The sequence below is a fragment of the Camelus dromedarius genome, chromosome 28 (genome assembly GCF_036321535.1).
Source record: "Camelus dromedarius isolate mCamDro1 chromosome 28, mCamDro1.pat, whole genome shotgun sequence".
NCBI lineage: Eukaryota > Metazoa > Chordata > Mammalia > Artiodactyla > Camelidae > Camelus > Camelus dromedarius.
In genome coordinates this window covers 16365237-16388553 of record NC_087463.1, presented here as the reverse complement: position 1 = coordinate 16388553, position 23317 = coordinate 16365237, and the positions used below count along the sequence as shown (strand labels likewise).

Below are 23317 nucleotides of genomic sequence, written 5' to 3'. Positions count from 1 at the left end.
AGCAATACAATTATTATATAGAAATCATTTTTGAAGAATGTCATTCCAAGCACACACACACAAATGTGAAAATTATAGTTTAGAAGAAAACAAAGCAGAAAAATAACAGTAGTGGCACAAAAGGCACTCAGAGTTTTTAATGAAATGAAGCATACAAACAAAACCAAAGCATTCTCAGAAAAAATTTACACATTTAATCTGTGTAAATTTAACAGATAATCACAAAACAAAAAAAAAATCAAAATTTCCACATTTTAAAATAGCAAAGTAAATATCAGAGATATTTGCATCTAGTGGACTTTAAATAATTAATGATACAATAATTTGTTTAATATTTGTTTTATGACAAACTCTATGGAAGATAGTGTTGAGGAGGAAAAACTTTTCCTCTACCCTTTTGATTCTTCTGGCTGGTCTAAGAATTGCACTGACATGAGACAGATGAACAGGAGAAAAAAAATTTTGTTGCAGACACACAAGGGTTCCTTAAGGATATGAGATTCACAGATGGTCAGGCAGTTAAGGCTTCTATGTCATCCTGAGCTAAGGAGAAGAGGGACAGAGTCTGGGACTTCACAGGGGAGGAAGACAATGCATGGGGAGATTAAAAGAGCAAACTTTGCTAAACAAATGTTTACCAGGCAGAGATGTAATGTAAAAAGAAGTCTTCTTCAGTAATAGGTGTCTTCACGGTGCAGGCTCCCTATCTGAAGTCTTCTAGGTAGTTAAGGAGGAGGTAAAAGAAAAACTTCCCGAGTCTTCTGTTTCTCAAAAATAATCAGCTCCAAACAATCTTCATGCCAAAGAGACACATTTTGGGATGGCAAATTTTGCTCCCTTACAATGGCGAAATTGCCAGTGTTGTTCAGGGATTCCGCCCGGGATCTAACACTGTGCCAGGAACCTGGACAATTAATTATAGGAAGCCCCCTGGAAGAGCTGGACTTCAATGTACAAAGTAGAGACATGCAGTAAATAGAGTAGACATTTCATAGGAGAGCAAACAGCACAGACAAAAGAGAAGCCATGGTAAAAATGTAATAAAAGTAAAAATTCAGTTTGGTTTAAGGCACGTGAAGAGGAGTAGCAAGCAATAAGATTGTAAAGGTGTTTAGGTAGTTTAGTTGGATGTAATTTCTTAAAAGTTACTGCAAAGAAAGAAAGTCAATGGAAATCTATGCACTGGTTAATGTTATGAAGTTTGCTAAGGCTCTTACAATACATACTGAAACTATAAGAACTGACTTTTTTTCACCTCTGTGTAAATAATTGGTACAAAGACCTGGAATCTTATGGTCAAACACCATGGCAAAACAATTTGATTCCACAAAAGAGGGGGATGTGGGAATCTTCATGTGGAACCCAAAACAGGTAACAGGTGGTTTGTCTCCATGGACATATTTCTTATAATGGAAGTGAGTCATATAGGGAGAGTTACATCAAAGAGTTGTTTCTGTCTATGTACATTTATGGAATGATGTTGTCTTCTTCACTTAAGGATGAAACCATTGCAGTTACATTGTAGGACACACTTACAATGCATTCTCACTGGTGGTGTTAAGCTTACACTAATTCATCCTTGCTCTTCCCTCCATATTTTGTGTTCTAGAATGTTTCATTGTCTACTAAAATATGAATGTAGACATAAAAATTCTACAAAACATCAACAAACAAAATCTTTAACATACAAAAACTAATATGTCACAAAAAGTAGAATTTTATTACAGGAAAGGAAATGTAGTTTATCATTCAAAAATCAATTGATGCAATTCATCCCATTAATGTAAAATGTAAAAATATCTTATAATCAATTCTATAGGTACCAAGTAAGCACTGGAAAATACTCAATACTAATCTGTGACTTAAAAATATCCACCAGCAAACCAGGAATGAAAGGGAAATTCCTTAATTTTATAAAGAAAACCTACAAAAATAATCAAACATAGTGGTCACATATGGAAAACGTCTACACTTGAAGTTGGAAATGAGACAAGAGGGTCCACTGTTATCACATTATATTATTAAACATTATACTAAAGCCCCTAGACATTCCATAAGGCAATTTTAAAAAGAAATAATGTATATATAAATGATGTATGTGTGAAAAAGAATAAATGTATATAAATTTAAAAGAAATAAAACTGCCATAAAACATTGTGATTGTGTAAGAAGAAAATAAGCAAAAAGAAAAAAAAACTACAGAAAAAATTTAACATTTGTAAGCATGTTTACCAAGCATGGTATATACTAGGTCAATATATAAAATCCATTTGTTGAGCACTTCTCACCCAGTTACTGGAGTGTGTATATTCCTTATTGAACTGTCTCACCCAGTCTAATGCCTATTAAAAAGCTGTTTTCCTAAATTGTAAATCAACTACAATTCAGTTAAAAATTTTAATGATATATATCCTAAGGGGGGAAAGTTGTTTTCTGTTATCTTTCTTATAGTTAATAGGAGGTGTTTTAAAAATCTCCTCTGAATGTAAGTCTTTTGTCACTTATATAGCCTAATTTATCAACTGCAATTATTTATGAACTTTTTCCTTATTCCCAAACCATGAAGATACTCACCTTTTTTTCCTAAAAGCTTTATTGTTATAGCATTCACATTAAGATCAATAAACTACCCTGAACTGAACTTTTAATGTGATGTAGAGATCAAGATTAATTTTGTTCCCGTTTGGTTTGTCTAATCGACTCGGCATCATTTATTGGAAAAATGTTTTCTCCATAATTTGACACTTTTTCCATTAAGAATGTATGTATATATGCAAAGATCTGCTTGTGAGTAACTCTGCCAGTTTCACAGTGTCTTAATTGCTATAGCTTTAGGATGCCTATATTATACACGGTGCATTAAGTCCCACCATCTTGTCCCTTTCTTGAAGGTCATTGAGATAGTCTTGGTCCATATTCTTCCATCTGCATTTCTATACATTCAATTCAAATTGGCAATTTCAATAAAAAGCTGTTGGAAGTGTTATCAAGATGACAATGACTCTACAGATTAATTTGATAAGAATACAGAAATTCATAATATCAATTCTCCCAAGCAATAAAAATGGCACATAGGTACTCCTTTAACTGTAGCAATACGTTATTTACAGAAGTTTTGAACTACTCAACTATAAGATTTAGTATAAAGCTACAGTAATCAAGGCAGCATGGTCTTGGCAGAGAAATTTACATGTAATGACCAACGGACCAAACAGAGGGCCCAGAACTAGGCCCACATCAATAGAGTCAACTGATTTTTGACAAAGGTACAAAGACAATATAATGGAGCAAACACCATCTTTTCAACATATGATGCTGGAACAACTAAACAATTACATGCAAAAAAAATTCCATGTAGACAAAGACATTAGCTCCTTCTCAAAAATTAACTCAAAGTGGATCACAGACCTGAATATGAAATACAAAACTGTGAAGTTCCTAGGAGGTAACATAGGAGAAGACCTAGACGATCCTGGGTATTCTGATGACTTTTTAGATTACCCTTTACATCACTTAATTAAATATATTTCTTAATACATGGGCTCTAAATTGAGGTCAGTTTTCCTTGACATTTTATTGTGGAAATTTAAGTCTAATTTGGGAGGCAGCAAAAAAATTTAAAAGGATAAAATAAATATGGGCAGTAATTTATACCAATGTACAAATTAAATGGTGTCTCAAATGTACTGACGAGTGTGGAAAAAGTAATTTAAAATATAACTAGATATCTTAAACAAATGATTTTGAATCCTGAATATATTTTACTTTATTTTTTTAATGTGGAAAGTTAAATTCTACTTGAAAAGTAAATCAACAGTCTAGTAATATTTTTGGCATCTGACTCTTCAATTGAGCTAGAAAATAAAGCCATATGGAAAGCTACCTACAGAGGTGAAATCTTATCTATCAGTCTGATTTATCCTCTTGATTAAACTTGCACTTGAAAGACTGAGCTGTGAGTTTTATTTTTCTTTAATATTGCGTTTGCATTATTTCATACCCACATTTAGGCTCCACCTATAGCATAAATTTTAAAGATATTAATTGTAATTCATATTCTGGGTCAAAAACTGTAATAAAACTGAATCAAATTTTTATAAAGGAATTTAGAGACCCCTAAATTCAAATTCACGTCTGTATTTCTAGTCTCTTACACACAACTTCTAAAATACTCCTCCAGATTAGTGCTGACCTTAAATCTGCCACAGATCTTCTGGAATTAGAATGACTAAACCCTTTCTATCATTCTTACTGTGTTTTAAATGTGGGGGAAATACCCCAGGTCGTGGATACTAAAAGCCATGAACCTTTTTGCCTCCTTCGGCTACTTTCTCTTGAAGACTCGAATCAGGAAGTTTAGAAAGTAAATCACGTTCAGCATGTGCCCTTTAGCAATTTATTTGAACTGAGAGTTGTTTAATTATTTTGGATTTTAATTTCAGATGCTTTAAAATACGGGCATCTCTTGAAATGTCAGTCTCCGGTTTTAAATTGTACTTAAATTCTAATCCAGCAAGAATATTCTTTCTTTCTTCAATCCTTGACTGTAGTATATGCGCTAGACATTGTGACAGATATTTAAAATAGGAATAGTTATTATCTATATAGCATCCTACAGAATGACATCCTGAGATTGAAACTGATGTGACTCAGTGAGTCTTACACTAAAAACTTAAGGATGTTTCAGGTGTAAAGCAATTATTACAGAGTTTGAGGAAGGGAGGTAAGCTCTTGGTCAATTCAGTAAATATGTAAGGAATTTAATAGAGAATACATTTGCAGCAACGATTTCAACAATTTTCCAACAATTTCAGAATCTGGAGCCTGCCATTTCTGATTATCTATAATGTTGGGAGACCTACCTCTGCATTAAAAGTTTGACGGAGAGAGAAGATGGTGATAATTTTCAACTCTGCTCAGAAAATAAAATTTAAAAATAAGTAAACGAATGAATTGGCAAAAGTAATAAAGTTAAGCACCAGGCTAGTGATTCTTCTGTAATTCACAACGTACTTCAGTGCCACACTTTCTACAGAATCAGGCAAATGTGACATAAGATAATTTGTTTTTCTTGCACGTCCTCACCTTTTCAGTTTTCCACCTGCCCCTGTGTTTGTAAAGAACGAAATAGCAGACAAGAGGACTGGCCATGTTATAAACGAGCTGTAGCATCAACGGAATGTACAAGGTTAAATTTATTTTGAATCTAACATTATCTAGAGGAGCTGATAGAAAAAATAGGGCACAAAATATTGAAAAATACACTCTGGGATCTTCACATGAAAGATTAAAAGAGGCAAAATACAGTAGTAGCCCAGAAATTGACACAACATTGTAAACTGACTATACTTCAATTTAAAAAAAATGCAGTAGTACCACGGGCCTTTAAATATCTCATTCCTGTGCCTGCCAGAGGTTCAGCTTCTTTGTAGGAAAGGTCTCTTGACACTTGCATGATGGTAGAAGATAAAACGTTGCTTCCGAAGTATGCACATAATGTCTTACTGGAAGACAATGTAGCTGTAACCTATGGTTATGTTCCTTGCTGTAAAAACCATTCTTGGCTTCTATCTGTGAAGATTTTCAGGCTGGCAAATGATATGAACTTATATCTCTATTCTGTTGTAAAAAAAAAAAAACCAACCAAGTCAAGTCCCATCAAGTTATTCTTTCTACACTTAAGAAAACTTGAACATCAGCAGTGAAACTGTATGTCAATGCATCTTAAATATTCAGGTCCTTGCTAACAAGACATCCCTCTGTTATTTCCCCTACAAAGCTTTATTTTATTTTATTTTTACTACAGGTGATTCTATTTTAAATATATCTTTATTTTCTGTTGGCCTGCTATTCCTTGCTACTGTATGTTTTCCAATTCTTTTTTTTTTTCACTTTTTATACATGTTTTGTGTTTTTGTCTATGTTGCTTCAAACTCATAATAAATTACAGATAATAGAAAAAAGTGCTTAAAAAACATTTTCAGATTTATTTCCATATCCTGTAAATATTGTCATTCTAGAGGCTTTTTCCTCTCCCCACCCTCTAGGCCTGTTGAAGAAATGACTTTCTGAATTTCAGTGAATATTCTCTAAAACACGGAAGTCATTTTTCAGCTTTGACAGTCAAATGAGATTTTTCGTCTGTTTGTTTGTTTGTTTAAATTGGCAGCAGGACAATAAGCTTGAAAACCCGGCTTTGACAAGAGAGTGGGGATTTTCTTCAGCACATCAGGACTCAGCCTGCCGGTCTCAGATAACACGGGCACATCCATAAGACAATTTTCCCATGACAACTAGTGCTTGAGACTTGCTGCATGGGGAGGAAGGACAAAAGGCAGCAAATTTCAAACCGACTTCATCTTGCTTCAGGTAGAGAAAATAAAGGGAAGAGACACAGAGGTGGAAGAGATAAGTGGCCTGAAGGTTCAGATCTTTCTTAACTGAAGTGGTCCAGAATGAGGAGGTATACTGGAAACCACCTGAGTGCTCAAACATTTGAGATGGTTTAAATGGATTAATGATGCTTCCAAGTGTAATATTATGCACTCATTAAGAAAGATGGCAGAAGGTGTGTTTACTGATATTAAGCTTGATTTAAAATGATGTTTAATATAAAGATGTAAGGGAGTCTTTGGAATCCAATTGTGAATGTATTATTAGGCTCAGGAGAACTGGGTCACTGTCAGGTAACTTCTCTCGTTTGCTCCCTGTTTACTCGCTCACTAAATAGTTGGTTGTCTCTTTGACTTTGCTTCTCATTGTGTATCTGCTTCATTCTTCACTGTTTGTCTCTAATCAGCTTTACAGTTCATTTATCAGCCCCCAAGGTCTCCCATTTGTTTTCCAAACGAGTGCCTATGTCCACATTCTCGTATTTTTGAACAGAGTGTCTGATGTGCCTGTCCTGGATCAGAAGTTTGTAGTTGCTCCAATAAGCAGTAGCCTCAGGGTACAAGAGGTCAAAGAGGGCAGAAAGTTGCCTATTCCAGGGTCATGGGGACAAGATTTGTATGATGAGAATGTAAGAGGAAATGATTTATATTCTAGAATAAGCTGATATACAGAAAAAAAAAAAAATCCGCTCAGTAAGGTTGGGAAATCCTGAATTCACCAAGATTAAGCAGGTTTCTTTAATATAGGACTTACGCAGTAGCTTCAATGTATATAAATATTCAGATTGGTGATGTAATATCCCAAATTAAATTGTCTAAAGACCTATCTTTAGTTTGTTTTTAAAAGGAATTCATTGTATATTTTTAGAATACATTTCAAAATTTATGGATCCATTTTGGAAGGAAATACTGTTTAAAACAGTACTTCTCATTTGTATTGAAATGCATATTTTTAAATGTGAATGTGCTATTCATTTGTTCATTCAAAATCTATTCAAGTCCTACTATGTGACAAGCATTGCACTGATGCAGGGAAGAAAAAGTTTACACAGCAAATATACAATATTAATAGCTGTTACTTCTGGGTAATATAAGCATGCATACATAAATAACATTTTTGCTTTCTTCGTTTTTTGCATATCAACATTTTCTTTTTCAGTGAATCATGCTATTTATTTTAGAAAATAATAAAACAATTTTCTGAACTAAGTCACCCGAGATAAAAAATAAGTTCCAGAAGGAATTCTGTTTCCATCACTAGTTACGATGTTGACATATCAGAGGCCACTAAATCAGGGACCAGCTGAGGTTGGATGTATACAAACACCACCTGTTATGAGGTTTGTAATCATCATGTGAATTTCCACAGTGCTGATATGTATTTATAGGTCTGTTTACATTCAAAGAGTCAAACTGTCTCTTCGAATCTACTTTACTGAAAATCCCCTCATATTACTGAGGCTTAAGTACACTGAGAATTAAAGAAAGAGTATTTATATTTTCACTACTGAAGTGGTCTTTACTTTGGAAAGCAGTCAGAGACCTTTTCATTTATAACGTGATGAAGGGATTTAAACAACAGAGACTGTTTACATTATTTTGTTCAGTAGCTGCATCAATTATTCCTATTCCCATGTGCATGGAAAGATGGTACTTCCTGCACCTTAAAATTAGGTGACTATGTAGCATGCTTGGCCGATGACAACCTAAGCAGAAGAGGTGTTTCTTCAGGGGGAAGCCTTAAAAGCCAGCTATTAGGTATTCCTTTTGATTTGAACCGACCTTTAGCTTCTCCCAACAATAGCTACATTTCTACAGTATAGTGTCTGAACAAAATACTTTATTATAAATCAACATAAAATATTCTAAGTAGAAAGAGAAAATAAGTCAAGCTGCCCTCTTCTTGGATGTCAGTTTCTTCTTGGCTGGGGTTTTCAGCCTCCTGGAAATGACATGTGATGCTTGTTAGTTGGAAGTGAAGGAGCTAAATTAAGTAAAGCTGTTTCTAATGAAACACAGGACATCTTCATGGTAAATGAACATGAAGTACATATTAGGAGAAAATTAGTGTGAGACTGCTACTTGGCCAGGGGGTCGGGTGGGATGAAGGTGAGAATTACATCCACAGGCTCCCTGAATAAGGGACACCCACTGTGATAGGTCAGGGTGACTGGAAGTCAGAGGTCCACTCACAAGCTTTATCTGGAGGGCTGCCTCCTGGTAACTGGATGGGGCAGGGGCAAGGGAGGAAAGCAGTTCAGTTAATTCATTGCCTGTTGCCTGATGAGGGAGGAGAAAAGATGGAAAGCAGTTCGGTTAATTTGTTGCCTGTTGGGGCGCTGATGGACATGACTTGTTTCATGGTGTTTGTCTCAAGGACAGAAAGAGCAGAAGGAAAGAGCCTAAGAGGTTGCTCTTTTCCCAGTCCTTTGTCTGGCTCTTCTTGAGCCTTTTTTAGGTCTGTGCTGGTTGGCATTTCCAGGCTGTGAGCTTCTCTAGCACTTGACTAGCATGCATTGGAAGCAAGTAAAAATCCCGGGGAGCTCATCAGTGGATTTTTACTCAAGACCTGAGCTCACTCTCATATATGCCTTTTTTTCTCCATCTTTCAGAATCTTCTGGCAGGTCATTTGTGTACTTTGTCCAGGGCTTTTTGTTGTGATTGGCAGGAGCGATAAAATGAAATGTCTTTCTTCCATCTTTTCTTGCTCATCATTTACTTTTTATGCGCAATTTCAACATATAAACTTATTAGTCTTGTTTCTGGAATGAAGGCACACCTTATTCTCCCTAGAATCTCTGTATTAATCTTCCCCAATTTCTTTCACCAATTATGAAGAAGACAGTTTTCCAATTTAAATAAATATTTGGTAGCGGTTCTAAATAAAAAAATCTTCGGGAAGCTCTGTTGCTTTAACCATCATTCTGAACCTCTCTGTTAAACGTCTTACATTAGAATCCAGAGATTTGTGGAGTCTTTTCTCTCAAATAAAATAGCCATTGAAATGACAAAGTGCATGCTTGTGGCAAAGGATAGCCTGCTGGAATATTACTGTTTAGCATGCCACTCCTCATCTCCAAAGAGCCATGCATCAATTTATTTAGGTCATACAATCTGAGTAGTGATTCACTTTACAGGTAAACTGAAAGGTGGTGATAACATTTTGTCACTGGTTGATGGACAATCCTGTTGTTGTAAATAAAAGAGGAGACTGAATATTATGATGTGTCTGAACATTTTTTTTGTAGAATATTAAACACTACTCCGTCAAATCATCTCTGCACTCCCTGCAGCCACAGAATCAATTCTCCTTTAAGCTACTATTTCACTTTTTTGGACTCCAAGAGAAACAAATTCTTTGCTTTACAGGAGATTACAATTTTAAGTGTGTAATAAGTTTAATTTTAGTTGCTGGACTGAATGTCATTTAAATAGTTTTGATACCAAATGGATGGATGATAATAATATCTTGGGAGATTATCTACAAAATAATAATGAGCAATACTGGGGCATTAAAGATGAATTCCTTACAATTCATTTCCAGTTGTAATAAAGAGAAATTAAGGAAATCCAAATGATAGTTACATAGAATCTTGAATTTTTATTGCCTCATAAAGGGCAAATGACCGACTTCAGGTGTGTCAGAATTTTACTATGATTTTAGATTCCCATCAACCCAACAAACATATATTAACTTATTTTCTTCCCATAGTTTTGCTTCTGAATGTTCGCTTTCATGTGGCTTTATAATAGAGCTTGAATGGGTCCAGGAGCTGGAAAGCAGAGTAAAACATTTGTGGTTTATAGTCTCTAGGATTCAGTGGTATGTTTTATGATATACCAGCAAGCCTATTTAAATACATAAACTAAGAGCTGATGCAAACCTCTTACAAAGGCTTTATAACACACACATGAGCAGAGAAATTAAAAGCATATTCAAAGCCTAAAATTAGCATAAGAACAGCATGTTCTAATGCCATCTCTGTGTTCTTCTCTGGTGAATGTACTTTGTAGCAAGTGAATTTTGGAGGTCTGGGAGTCGTTCATCTAGGTAGGGCGACCAGTGTATCCTGCAGACTGTGTCCCATACAAGACTGCCCAGTGAAGAAGTCAGACGGTGCTAAGTTCCAGCCATGCTTTATACCCTAATTTGGGAGACTTAATGTGCAGAGTTTACCTGAAGGAGAAGTCTATTTTAAATTCCCACTGAGGCCTGTTAGAGACTAATTACGACTCTGGATTTAGTGTCTAGTCTAGAAAAGGTCCATTTGCTTGGTTATAACACACATTTATATTCTCAGCCATGTGTACATTTGCATGTATAAGACCACACACTTTTTAGCTTTAGTTTTTCTTTGAGATTTGAGATTTTTGTAGAATCTTCTGAAATCCTTCACAGTAATTGCTTAAGTTCTCCTATCCAATACTCAGGATGAGAAATTCCATCCTTAACCCCTGGATGATCAAGTACATATTTGTTTTCAAGCTTAAGTTATAATTGCTACCTATGTTTTAGTTACAATTAGATTCGACTTTTAATTAAAACTAGAATAAAACTCAATTTCTTCTGTGTAAAAGGAATGGAAAGAACACTACACTGGTACTGACTTTGGTGTTGTGGGACATTGGTCCAATAGCCTAGTTGGCTGGACAACAAATTGCTGTTGTTTCTATTTTTAAATCTGTATAATGGGCAACTTTTACTGGACAATAAGAGTTTAGAGGCAGAATTGAGACTTGGAACTAAACTGTTTTTTTGTCCCTGTGCTAAGCAATTCTGAGAACCAACAGACTTGCCTGTTTCTGGGCTGAGCAATTCTGGGACAGGGTGTACTTTTCTGACTTTGTGCTCAACAATACTGGGATTAGGCAAAATAACTTAAAATTTTTAGTGGGGAGGGGACAGTTCAAGTGGTAGAGCATGCATGTGCTTAGCACTCATGAGGTGCTGGGTTCAATAGCTGGTACCTCCACTAAAAATAAATAAATAAAATAAGTTACACCCCCCCCAATTGAAAAAAAAGTTGAAAAAAATTTTTCTCCAGGAAAAATATATTCTTGGAAGATCAGACTAAACCAACTAACTAAACAGTTTACTTCACAATGTTTTCTGTGCCTGCAGTATGAAACCCTTATATCATAAACTCTGTCCAATCCCAACCAGTTCTCTGCTTTGCAAAACTCACCTTGACATCACTCAGCCTGGACCTATAACTCTGTAAACATCTTCTCTTGCCGTCATCTTTCTGAGAGATTTCTGAGACCATCAAGGTGGTGTGCTCCGTTACTGAAGCAAACCTAATAAACTTACCTTTGCTAGTTCAACAGGTTTTTCTGGTAATTTTTATGTGTGTGTGGTGGGGGAAATTTGATGGTGGCTGGTTGACAGACCACACTTGGAAAACTAATAATAGATTATTAATCCTTTCAACACTCCAAGGCCTTTGCAAAATCATTGCTTAATTTAGTTTGTTGACTTTTTTCTCCTTTCAGCCTTTTTACATAAGACACAAACATAAACTTTTCATATATTCATACTAGAGTACTCTTGGTGGAAGTACTGACTCCTACACTCTGCATACCATTTAAACATTTACAAAATAGAAGAGTTCATGTTAAAGATATTGTGTGTTGCATTTATATCATAATATTTTCTGGAAATATTATCTAAATAGGGATTTTGAGATGGTTCAGTAATTTAACATATGGTTTGAAAAGGAACTATCATCATTATTATTATGAAGTGTCTTAGACATCAATTTCCATGTGAATACCGATTTCACAAAACTTTCCTGAAAATGTAAGCAGCTCTCATTGATATGAGTTGCTTTGTTCAACTGCTTTTTTCTTCTAAATTATGATATGAATTAAGTTTACCATCTCTATGATACAGATTAAAGACATAATTGCTAAATTTCACCTGATAAATCTAATGAAGGTTATTTGTTCTGGGGAAAAGAAAAACAGACATGAAAGCAAAATCACAAGAAGGAGACCAGTGATTACCAGGGTTACTTTTTGACTAGGGACTAAATTGGAAATGGGAGTAGGAAATGCAATCATTCTCTTTCACATTCATTGAAAAAACCACTACTAAGGTGCTGCTGAAATATTAAATGCTAATAATTTACTTTAAGCTGGTTAGACTGACTAGGGGTCTTGGATTGTATGAAGTGGAAACTGGCACTGATGTTAGAGTCTTCTTCAACCTTTCTCTGTTTGGTGCTCACGATGTTTACTGTCTGTTTAGGGAGAAGCCACATGAATAAACGAACTAGGGAAATTTTAAAGGGAGGCAGTATTATTGCTTGATAGTGCAGGGGATGCTACACAGATGCTCCAAATTTTAGAGCTGAAAGATTATTGATAGAGTTGCAGCATTTGGGGAAGTGAAAATTCAAAGTTTCCTGTTGATGTGCAATTTGGACACATGGCTATTTTAATAGACACAAATATTTTGTCCTCAGGGAAGCAGAGAAGGCAAAAGAAATGATTCCACATTGTTTTCACCTGGGCCGCTGGCAGCAAGCCCTTGTGAGATGAGGGAACAGCTCTAGGGCAGGACAACTCTTCCCGCCATTACCTTCTTTGAACACTGAAGAACACAGCTCAGCGTGATACAGCGGGATACGATTTGCCATCTTCTTTTGGACTGGTGAGATCTGACTCCAATTTTGGTAAGTTTATGAAATGTGGGATTATTTTCATTATAAAAGGGAAGATAGGAAAAAAGAAATGGCTTCACTTTTCATTCAAATGAGAGCCAAGAGAGTCTGAAGAAGGTTGTCCAAATTGATGTGGTGGTTCATAATTTATTATTCTTCCTGCTACATATGGCCAACTAATCTTGGTTACTTATACTCTTATCAAAAATAATCTTACTCCAAATAGCTCTGTGCAAGTCACAAAGAATCTGGCCTTTGGGATGCCAAGAAAAACTAAAGGTAAGGTCATTAAAGCTTGTGTTCACTCGCTATGATATGCTCACACTATTCCTGTGTAAAAACTGGTCATGTTTAATTTATTAACGTGGTGGACATACAAAATGTAATCCCTGCATTTGCAAATGATTTCCTAGTTATAGAGCTCAAAGAAAAGCCAAAAAGAAACTTGCTCTTGACCACTTTTATTAGCAAGTTATTTACTTGCTTACGGATGCCAGGTTTGAGAAGTGGCTACACTTCACTGTTATTACTAGTACAGATTTTTAAACGGCCCAAACGCCTATTCATAACACTAAGGGAATATGCGTGTGTTGCTGAGCAGCAAGCTGTTAGCATGAAAATCCCTGTGGCTCAAGAGAACAAAGCTTTGGAAGTGCAGGTGCTTTTGCAACAAAACAAAACAAAACAAATGTCCTGGGAGAAGCGAGGGCTGTGTTCTGGTCCTCTTATTGCTGGTAACTGGCCATGTGATCTTGGACTTCTCTGTTCCTTTTTTTTTTTTTGGTGAGGGGAGGTATTTAGGTTTATTCATTGATTTATTCTTAGAGGAGATACTGGGGATTGAACCCAGGACCTCATGCATGCTAAGCATGCACTCTACCACTTGAGCTATACCCTCCCCGACTCTGTTCCTATTTTTGAAAAATAATTAGATCATGTTTAAGGCTCCTTTTAGATCAGTTTGTACAATTATGTCTCTGTGCACATGTGTGTTTACTATCAGTATTGGGGAGCTAATAGTAGTTGTCCTTTAAGGACTGTCAGTGGTGGTCTCCAAGTAGAACACATCCATATCAGTAGATAATAAAAATAGGAAACACGTACAGATATACACAGTCAATCCTCATGATTTGTAGATTCTGTATTTGTAAATGTGCCTACTCAATAAAATGTATTGGCAACCCTCAAATGAATGGTGCTTGTGCAGTCCTTCGGGGACACATGCAGAGCAGCGAAGAACTTGAGTCTTCTTGCCAGGTATGTTCCCAGCTGAAGTCACACAAGCAAGGTGGCTTTCTCTGCCTTCATGTTTCAGTTCTAACATTAAAAACAAATCTCCTGTTCATGCTCTATTAAGTGCTATGTTTTTCTCATTTTTGTGCTTTTTGTTAGCAATTTTGCTTTTTAAAAATGACCCCCAAGCATAGCGCTGAAGCGCTCCCTAGTGTCCCAAAGCTGCCGAAGGCTGAGATGTGCCTTATGGAGAAAATCCATGTGGTAGATGAGCTTCATTCAGGTGTGAGTTGGCGTGTTCTTGGTCATGAGTTCAACTTAACATTGAATCAATAATATATATTAAATAAGGTGTCTTTAAACCCAAATGAAACAAGGTTATGTATTGATCATATGGGATTGGAGGTTCACAGGTATTTTGGCTAGGAGCAATGGTTTGGTGTTCACTTACTTATTTTTCACCGTGACTTTATGGAATGTAACTACCATAGATATCGAGAATTTATTATACATGTAGAGGAGGTTACAGGCACCAAAACATTTGTGTGTATGTGTGTATGTGTCTTTCTCTAAAGGAGGGCCTTAAGTTATTGAGATTTTCCCTCCAAGTGTTTGGGCCAGTATGAATGCATATAAAGGAAGTCATTGGGAAATTTCACGTATGGGACCAATGTCATGACATCCAAATATGATTTGCTATCCATCCTCAGCCTGATTTTGAATTAATACTATCATTTACTTTCAGCATATGGAGGATATAATGGAAGCTGACTTTAAATGGCATGACGTGCATTATAGGTAATGTTCTTCATACTGTGTGAATGCATGCTAAGTGGCACCAGAAAGCATAATGTGGAACGTGTTGATACTGAATAATGTAGAGCTGATACTTTCCTTGATTTTACAGTATGAAAAAAATTTCTAGGAAAGTTTCCATGCTAGCATCGGAAAAGTATACACACCTCTTTATACGTTTAACGTATGTTTATATAAGTAAACTAGAATTAGATATGGTGTCTACTTGCCAAATGAATTTAGAAGATTCGCAGAGTTAGGAAGTTTGTGTGATTATTGAAGTTATTATTTGAATCTTGACTATCACAAAGCTTTACTAACCATCGCAGAGCCTGGGATCAGTATTTGGGATTTGAATCCTAAACATCCTTCTGCACGTCCTCCAGCCTATAACTGAAATAGGCTGCCTGCCACCGTGGATCCTTTGAGGAGAAAGCCTAGAGGGCGTAGGAAGGCTTCTGGGATGGAAAGCGCTCTTAGTGTTATTGAATAGTTTAAGGTTCTGTTCATTTTTTCATCTTGTGTGTTCCTGCGAGCACTGGTTCACAAATAAGAGAGAATATAAGAGGAATGAGGAAAATTGGTCTGAACTCATTGAAAGCAGGATCCAGCAAGATTTTCCAGTAGAGAACCAGATTGCAATTACTTTAGGTGTTCCAGTTCCTATAGTCCCTGTTGCAGCTACTCAGTCTGACCTCAGAGTGTAAACGCAGCCACAGACAACCAGTAAAAAGCTGGGAGTGGATGTGTTCCAATAAAACTTTATTTACAAAAACAGGTTGTGGACTGGATTTGGTGATGGTTTTTCCAACCCTGATTCAAAGTCTCATCTCTTAAATCTATTAGAACACACATCTTGACAAAACAATTTAAAATTAAAATGCAGTCTTCATTCCGCCTTTAAAAGCCTGTGTAAGAATTCCAATTAAGAGCTATCTGTATTTTTAACACATGATGATGTATCCCTCACTGTGACGGTTTAATTAGTATACAATCCATGCCTAGTTAAATGTAAATGAAGTGCTTACTTCATGATAATTTAAAACAGTCTGTTGTATCATGAGCAGTTATTAAAAGCCTCATTGACATGATTGCTTATTTTGTTTTAAAATGTATTGTCAAGATGCAATTTGGCAGGTTCTGTCATTTCTAAATACTAAACAATTCTATGGCATGAAATAAAAACGTCAGCTAGAATATTTTCTTTGGAGCTTATATTTATAAAAATAGGTACAATAGTATTAATACAATAGATTGTGTACCCAGTCAACAATATACAGTTGACCCATGAACTTCGCCGGTCCACTTATATATGGAGTTTTTCAATAGCAAATACTACAGAACTACACAATCTGAGGTTGGTTAAATCTGAGGATGCAGAACCATGGATATAGAAGAACTGCGAATACAAAGGAACCAAATGTAAGAAGGACTGACCAGTAGTTACATGCAGATTTTCTACTGCTAGGAGGGCTTATTCACGGGGCTAAAATACTCCTAGTACAATAGAGGTGTATGGATGCCAGGATATTTTAGCGTCAAAATGCAAATATTGCAAAGGGCAATGACCTGTGTACTCTGATGTCAGGAAGACCAGAGTTATTCTCTCTTTTCCAGCAAACCATTTCTCTCACAGAGAAAAGCTGCTGATTGCTCCCTCAATCAGAGGCTTTCAGGAATCAAAAAATAAAAGAATTTATAGCATAAATACCCATGACCAAATGTCCTAAATTCACATCAAAGTGAAATGACAAACACAAATATTTATTTTCCTGGAAATAAGACAAATGAATACTAGAAGAAAAAGTTGTGTCTGTAACACTGTTGGGAGCCAGGCACAAACTTCCATCACAAAACAATCAAGAGGAAGCTGGGATTCTTGTGGATATATTTAGTACTTGCTGGCCTAAAGCTAACTCTGTAAAACACTTGCAAGGAAGAGCTAAGCAAAGGGAGGCACTGACAAACTGAACAAGACAATGTATAAACAAGATAATGAAGTAAAATAAAGGCGGCATTCTTAGATGGGCACACATACATTCAGACGTTAATCCAAATGAAAAATTAGTAAAGGAAGGCATGTCCAGGAGTCTTCTGAGACCGTTCATCTTGGTGATTTAAATAATTAAGTTATTTAATGTGAGCTTGTGGGTTCACTTTTGCATGTATGCTGTGGATTTCCTATTTGCCCTGAGATTGGTAAAAAATATTTAAGAATCTTTGATTACATGGAGAGTTCTTTTTTAAGAACCAACAAGAAAAAAAATCAACAAAATTGTTTACTCTCAAAACCATTTTCCATGCTTCCATACAAATAATTAGAAATAACTTAGAAAATAATGGACTCGACAGTTTAGTAAATTTTAGAAAATCAATTCATTTTAAACATTAAATAATAATAATAATAATATACAATATTTTTCTTGAATAGGTCTGTATTTTTTAAATAGTGAATAAAGGTGAAAAATTGAGTACATCTAAAATTCATATGTATATATTATAGTTTTAAAACATGCTGTCAATTAAACTTTTTTTTTAAATTTAAAATGGCTTTTCTGGAGATATTTTATTAAAGCGATTAATTTCGTTGTTTTACTTGTGCATTGAATGTTTTGCAATTGAGTAGTTACTATAATTATATCATTACAATAATTATGTAATTACTCTATAATTATATCATTTAATTATATAAGTATGCTTACAGGAATTGGTTGTATAATTAGAACATTTAATTACATAGTAAAATAGAAAACTGTATTTTAAAACACTCTAAGTTGGATATATTGGCCTATTCCAAATTACAATATTCAAAGTATTGATTGTTTTATCTTGTACGAAATTTCTCAAAATGTGAAAAAAATTTTAATTTTGCAAGAACTGTTAAGTTTTCAGAAAATCCATAATCCCTTCCTCCAGATACCCCACTCAAGTTTTGCCAATGATGTCTTTTTTTTTGCAAAATCACCCAGTCTAGGATCGTGCATTGCACTTAGCTGTCATGACTCTTTTGACTCTTTCAGTCTGTACATACAGATGCATGTGTGTGTGTCCATGTGTCTGTCTGTCGATCTATCTGCTTTCTGTTTTTCTGTTTGTCCATTAACCTTCTATTCAAAAACATGACTTCACACTGACACCACTAATTCCAATTGAAAAACTCAAGATTCATTCTAGCTTTCCTCATTTTCACCAATACCTTCTCGACTTGAGAACCTTGGCTCTCACTATCCTCAAATGTATTTACTTATTTACTCACCTCTAGAACAGCCCCTCAGTCCTGCCTTTGCCTCTACGATCTTATTATTTTGCAGGTTACAGGTCAGTTATTCTGTAGAATGAGCCTCCGTTTGGGTTTGTCTGAATTCTCCTCATGATTAGATCCAGGCTTTGCACTTCTGGCAGGACTATCCCAGTGATTCTGTGTTCTTCTTATGCCCCTTTGGAGATCTAGGGTTTCACTGTGTTCCATTACTACTCATGTTAACTTTAAGCAGTGAAATAAGGTGATGTCTGTCAGTTTCTTCACTGTAAAATTTCTCTTTTTCCATGTGTAATTAATGAGTATGTGGAGATACTTTTGTACTATATAAATATCTCACCCTGTATCCTGATTTCACCTACTAGCTCATCAGAGTTCAACCAGCAGTTCACTGAAGAATGCTGCCTGAAAATTGTATCATTATGGTGGCTACTAAATGATGATTTTTATAATTATCTCATTCTTTCTATATTTGTTAGTATTCTAAGAGCTTTCTCTTATTCACTTACTCCTTTACTGATATATCAATATAATTTCATAGATTACTAAATATTGCTAAATATTTATTGTGATAAAAATCCATCATTATTACTCAGTTTGATGCTCAAATTATATCAGATTTTGGCAAGTATGGGTCCATTCAAGCTAAGTTCCCTTCTTTTTGACAGATTTCCATCAGCTTTCAAGGATTTCCCTACTTTCTGCCACAATAACATGTTTCAGGCTCATCTTGTACTTTGCTAGTCTGCCCCTAGACTTAGTCATTTCTCTAAAGGAGTCTTGTTTCCTTTTCTTGGAAAGTGGAATTCAGAAAGGGAGATCTTGGTGCCAGACGTGCTCTTTATTGCTAGGGTGCTGCAATTCTCAAACCCTCTCAATAAACAAAGCCAAGTAAGCACACACACACGTACACAGACATATATACACATACACATACACACAAACTCACACAAATATATTTTACATTTATAGATTGATAATCACGAGTTGACAGATCCTTTCAATTCAAATCCAAACATCAAAGATTATTACACTTTCTCCAATATATATATTTTAGTTTTGGGGGGTAGTTAATTAAGTTTATTTATTTATTTATTTATTTATTTATTTATTTATTTATTTATTTATTTATTTATTTATTTATTTTTAGAGCAAGTACTGGGGATCAAACACAGGACCTCATACATGATAAGCATGCACTCTACCACTTGAACTGTACCCTCCCCCTGTATACATATTTTGATTGCATGTATTATTCAATATGTTTCTACCTAACAAGCAGTACAAAGGATTTAAGGAAATTCCAAGAACTTCTATAATATTTTAATCTTTATCCTGATACTTTGAGCAGAGTTAGCAACAATTTAAATTATTCTGATAGGAACAGAAGAAATAATAAAAATGAAAATGGAAATTTGGGGAATGAAGGTAAGGAAGAATAAAAAAATCAATAGTTGTGAATTTATTTATTTAGAGATATCACTAAAATATGTGACTCTGAATTGTAAGTGGTATCATCAGTTAAATGGCAAAGTATTGGAGAACTGGGAAAAAAATCGGATATGCCCAAATTTGCATAATATACCTGTGCTCTGAAAAGATACTACATGGATGTATTCATCTTATAGATGTGTCCCATAGATTAAAATACAACTTTTTGACATTTTGGAATCATTATTTGATATTTAGTAAACTTTATTTTTTATACAACTATATGTTATTCTAACAATCTATGTGTTATATAGTTTATGTCTCTGATTTTCCCCTTTATTTCTTTTTAACTAGGAAACCACAAATATAATAAAAGCCTGTGTTCTTTTCCACCAGTTTATTCTCCCTTTTACAGCTAAATAACTTTGAGGCTTCCATTTATTTAAAATTCCTTAAATCGGTTTTAAGTCCTATTTATATAACTTTTTACAAAATGCAAAACAGATTGCATATGCTAAGTTCACAAAGCCCTTGTGATACAAATCAAATAACTATTATGTCTCCTTTGCATAATAAGTCTTCCCATTTACATGTTATTTGGTGCATGTATGCATCTATACAAAAACATATAGATTATGTTCTCTTAGACAAATTTCTTTTTTTGCCAAAAAAAAAAAAAAAAAAAAAAAAGAAAGGCAATATACTGTAGAGATAAGAGCACAGGTCCTGGATTCAGAACGAAGTGGATTCAATTACTAGCTCTGACTCATATAGCTGTGTGATCGATAGAAAGTTAATTTTTTTAAACCTCAGTTTCTTTGTGGATATAAAAGGGCATAATAACAATTACTTTGCTTAGTTGTTATGAGGCCTTAAGATACTTTATGATTAGTGACAAGCATAAATGCTCAATAAATAGTTATTTTACAATTAAAACATCACTGGTTGTAATTAGGGTTATAAAAACATGAATTTAGATAAATAAAAGGTGAAAATGATTAAACAAATGGAATTAAGAAGGTGAAATTAGTGCCGACTTTAGCAGGATTCAGGAGAAGACATATTATCGACACTGAATAAATTCCATGAAATAGTCTTATCAGTAATTAGAAATATCAAAAATATTTGTTCATCACCCTCAAAAAGATGACTTAAATTAAAATGTTTGCTGTAATCTTAGGAAATATTTCATCATGAATAGGATTGTGAATGGAGAAAAATGGTATTCACCTCAGGAAGAATGAACTAAGATGTGAGAAATTAAACACTGAATTGGAAGTTATGTCTCATCGTGTTTTGTCAATGCTATCATTGAAGTATATTCCAGATAGCTCTTTTGATGATTGGTGATAAAAGGATTTGGAATTGTTATAGATAATGACAGAAATCAAGACAGTAAAATTACTAGTGACATTTTATGTAATTATGCATAAATTCCACATATCTGAATAACCTAATTCCTTGCTTATCCAGAGGTAATTTATCTGGGAAGGTAAACACAGATAAATCAGAACACAGAAAGAGGAAACAAGTGAAATATATCTGAACACACAGATACACGTGACAAAATCCATCACAAAAAAGTCCTTTACATTGTCATTAGGTGTTTATTAATAAGCCTGGCTAATCTTCCTCCAAATTATAGTAATTAAATTTCCCCACCTACAGATTTACACTGAAGGTACTAAGGGAGAACCCATAAAAGCAGACTTACTGACTGCAGCAAAAATTGTAGATGACTGTTCACCACTAATGGAATGAAAAGAAAGTGATGAAAATAGAATTGAGATCATTAAAATGCATTTTAAGGAAGCAATCTGCAATGCATGATAAAAATATAAATTTAATAAGGTGAACACAGTGCTTGTTTTCAGATGTTCATTCTTGTTTTTAGTTGTTCCTATATTGTGGAAAAGCAGAGATCAGCAAATGTGTCCTTTCCTAATACATTAAAACTATTTCTTGGCCAGTTTAGGGTATCACTTATTTTCTGTTCTTTTTTTCAATAAGTTTCTAAGTAGCTGTAGAGAAATAATTTTTAACTAAATAATTTCACCCACTTGGACTTTACTTCAGAAGTACCCACCATTACTGACTGGTAAGGGGAAATGACTGTATGCTCTTTTGGGGGCATCAATAACTATAATATGAACTGACCACTAAAATAAGGGCACCCTCATTAAACAAAGGATAATTTCTATGAGTTTAATGGAGTAACCTCGATAGATCTGAATTTATTTTCTTATGTGGAACGCCTCCTTTTCTGAATCTCAGTCTAAATGAAGTCCTGTTACTATTTGCAGAACTCTTGGGCATGCTAAGTATTAGAGAAAGTATGCAAATGAGTTCACATAAACCTCGTTTTCTCAACGTGCTTAATTTTCTGACATTTTCTTCAGACATTAAAAATTTGAAATTTTTCTTGACAACTATAGGATAAAATAGAGGAAAATCAAATGTAAATGTTTGTGAGGAAGATGTTGGGAATCCCCATGAGGTAGACACTGCGGTAGATTTGTCCTGTCAAATTAGCTACGTTGAAACTCTTTTTTCATAGTATTCCCCTTATTTATGATTCTGGGTTAAGGTTGACCACAGGGAGAAATCTGTACAATAGCTGGAAGGCAGAAGTAAAAGAGCTCCTGTATACAAGCCGAAAGCTGGTGTGGGGCAGGTGCTGGACCCCGAGTTTTTACAGCGTCCACCCGATTTCTTCTTTTAGATTCGAGGAGTCCTGGGTCAGGTGTGTGGGCTACTCCATGGTGAATGGTGCTAGTTTATCCATCACCCAGGATTGAAAGCAACGAGAGACAGAGGTGGGTTCCTAGTGGACCTCATGATTCTTAACTGTGGCGATCTGTTTCAGTGTATCTCTAGGCATTGTCTTAAAGTATCAAATTCTCACTACTTCCTGGAATCACAGAAACTTTATAGGAAAACTAGCCTTTGATGGCATCTTAAGGGACATACCTGTACATTCATTTTATAACCTACATTTTATAATTTCAAAATACACACACATTATCTTGACAATTCTATGGATGACTTTAGAATTATGTTTTGAATAAAAGTTGATCATATGGCCAAGAATCCAATGACAGTTTAAAAAATTTTACTTTGCATATTTGTCAAAAACTGCCTAAGAGTGATTAATAATTTCTCTTAGGTACAGCTGCAACTTCCTCTGTATATTTAAGGTTCTTATATTTCTTAAATCTTGTTTGATTCTACAAAAAAAGATGAATATTTTCAATCATTTTTTGAGAAAAACTCATAGATGTTTGTACTGCATTTGGAAGCTTGTTCCCCAGATATAAATATATCATTCTCTCTGAAGCAGGTATTGCCACAGAGATTTTTTTTTTAATCTAATCCGCCCATGAAATGTACAAATACATGAACTTAAATAATGGATTCTTCTTGAAATAACATTTTTATGTAAATGTTGCTTGCTAACTTACAGGTTAAAGGTGCATAAAATTAAACTCTCTTTCAGATGTTTAGATCTTTTGACAAGTTAGGCTTTTATTTGAAAAAAATA

The 23317-nt window shown here is 34.8% G+C and overlaps 1 long non-coding RNA gene across 1 annotated transcript in view; it reads left to right on the top strand.

The window, feature by feature from the left end:
- The window catches only part of LOC105088992 (uncharacterized), a 723199-nt gene that overhangs the window by 684212 nt on the left and 15670 nt on the right, over nt 1–23317 (top strand). The window contains exon 14 of the long non-coding RNA XR_010378187.1: nt 12861–13070. This is a non-coding gene — a long non-coding RNA (uncharacterized LOC105088992). The remainder of the gene's footprint in view (nt 1–12860; nt 13071–23317) is intronic.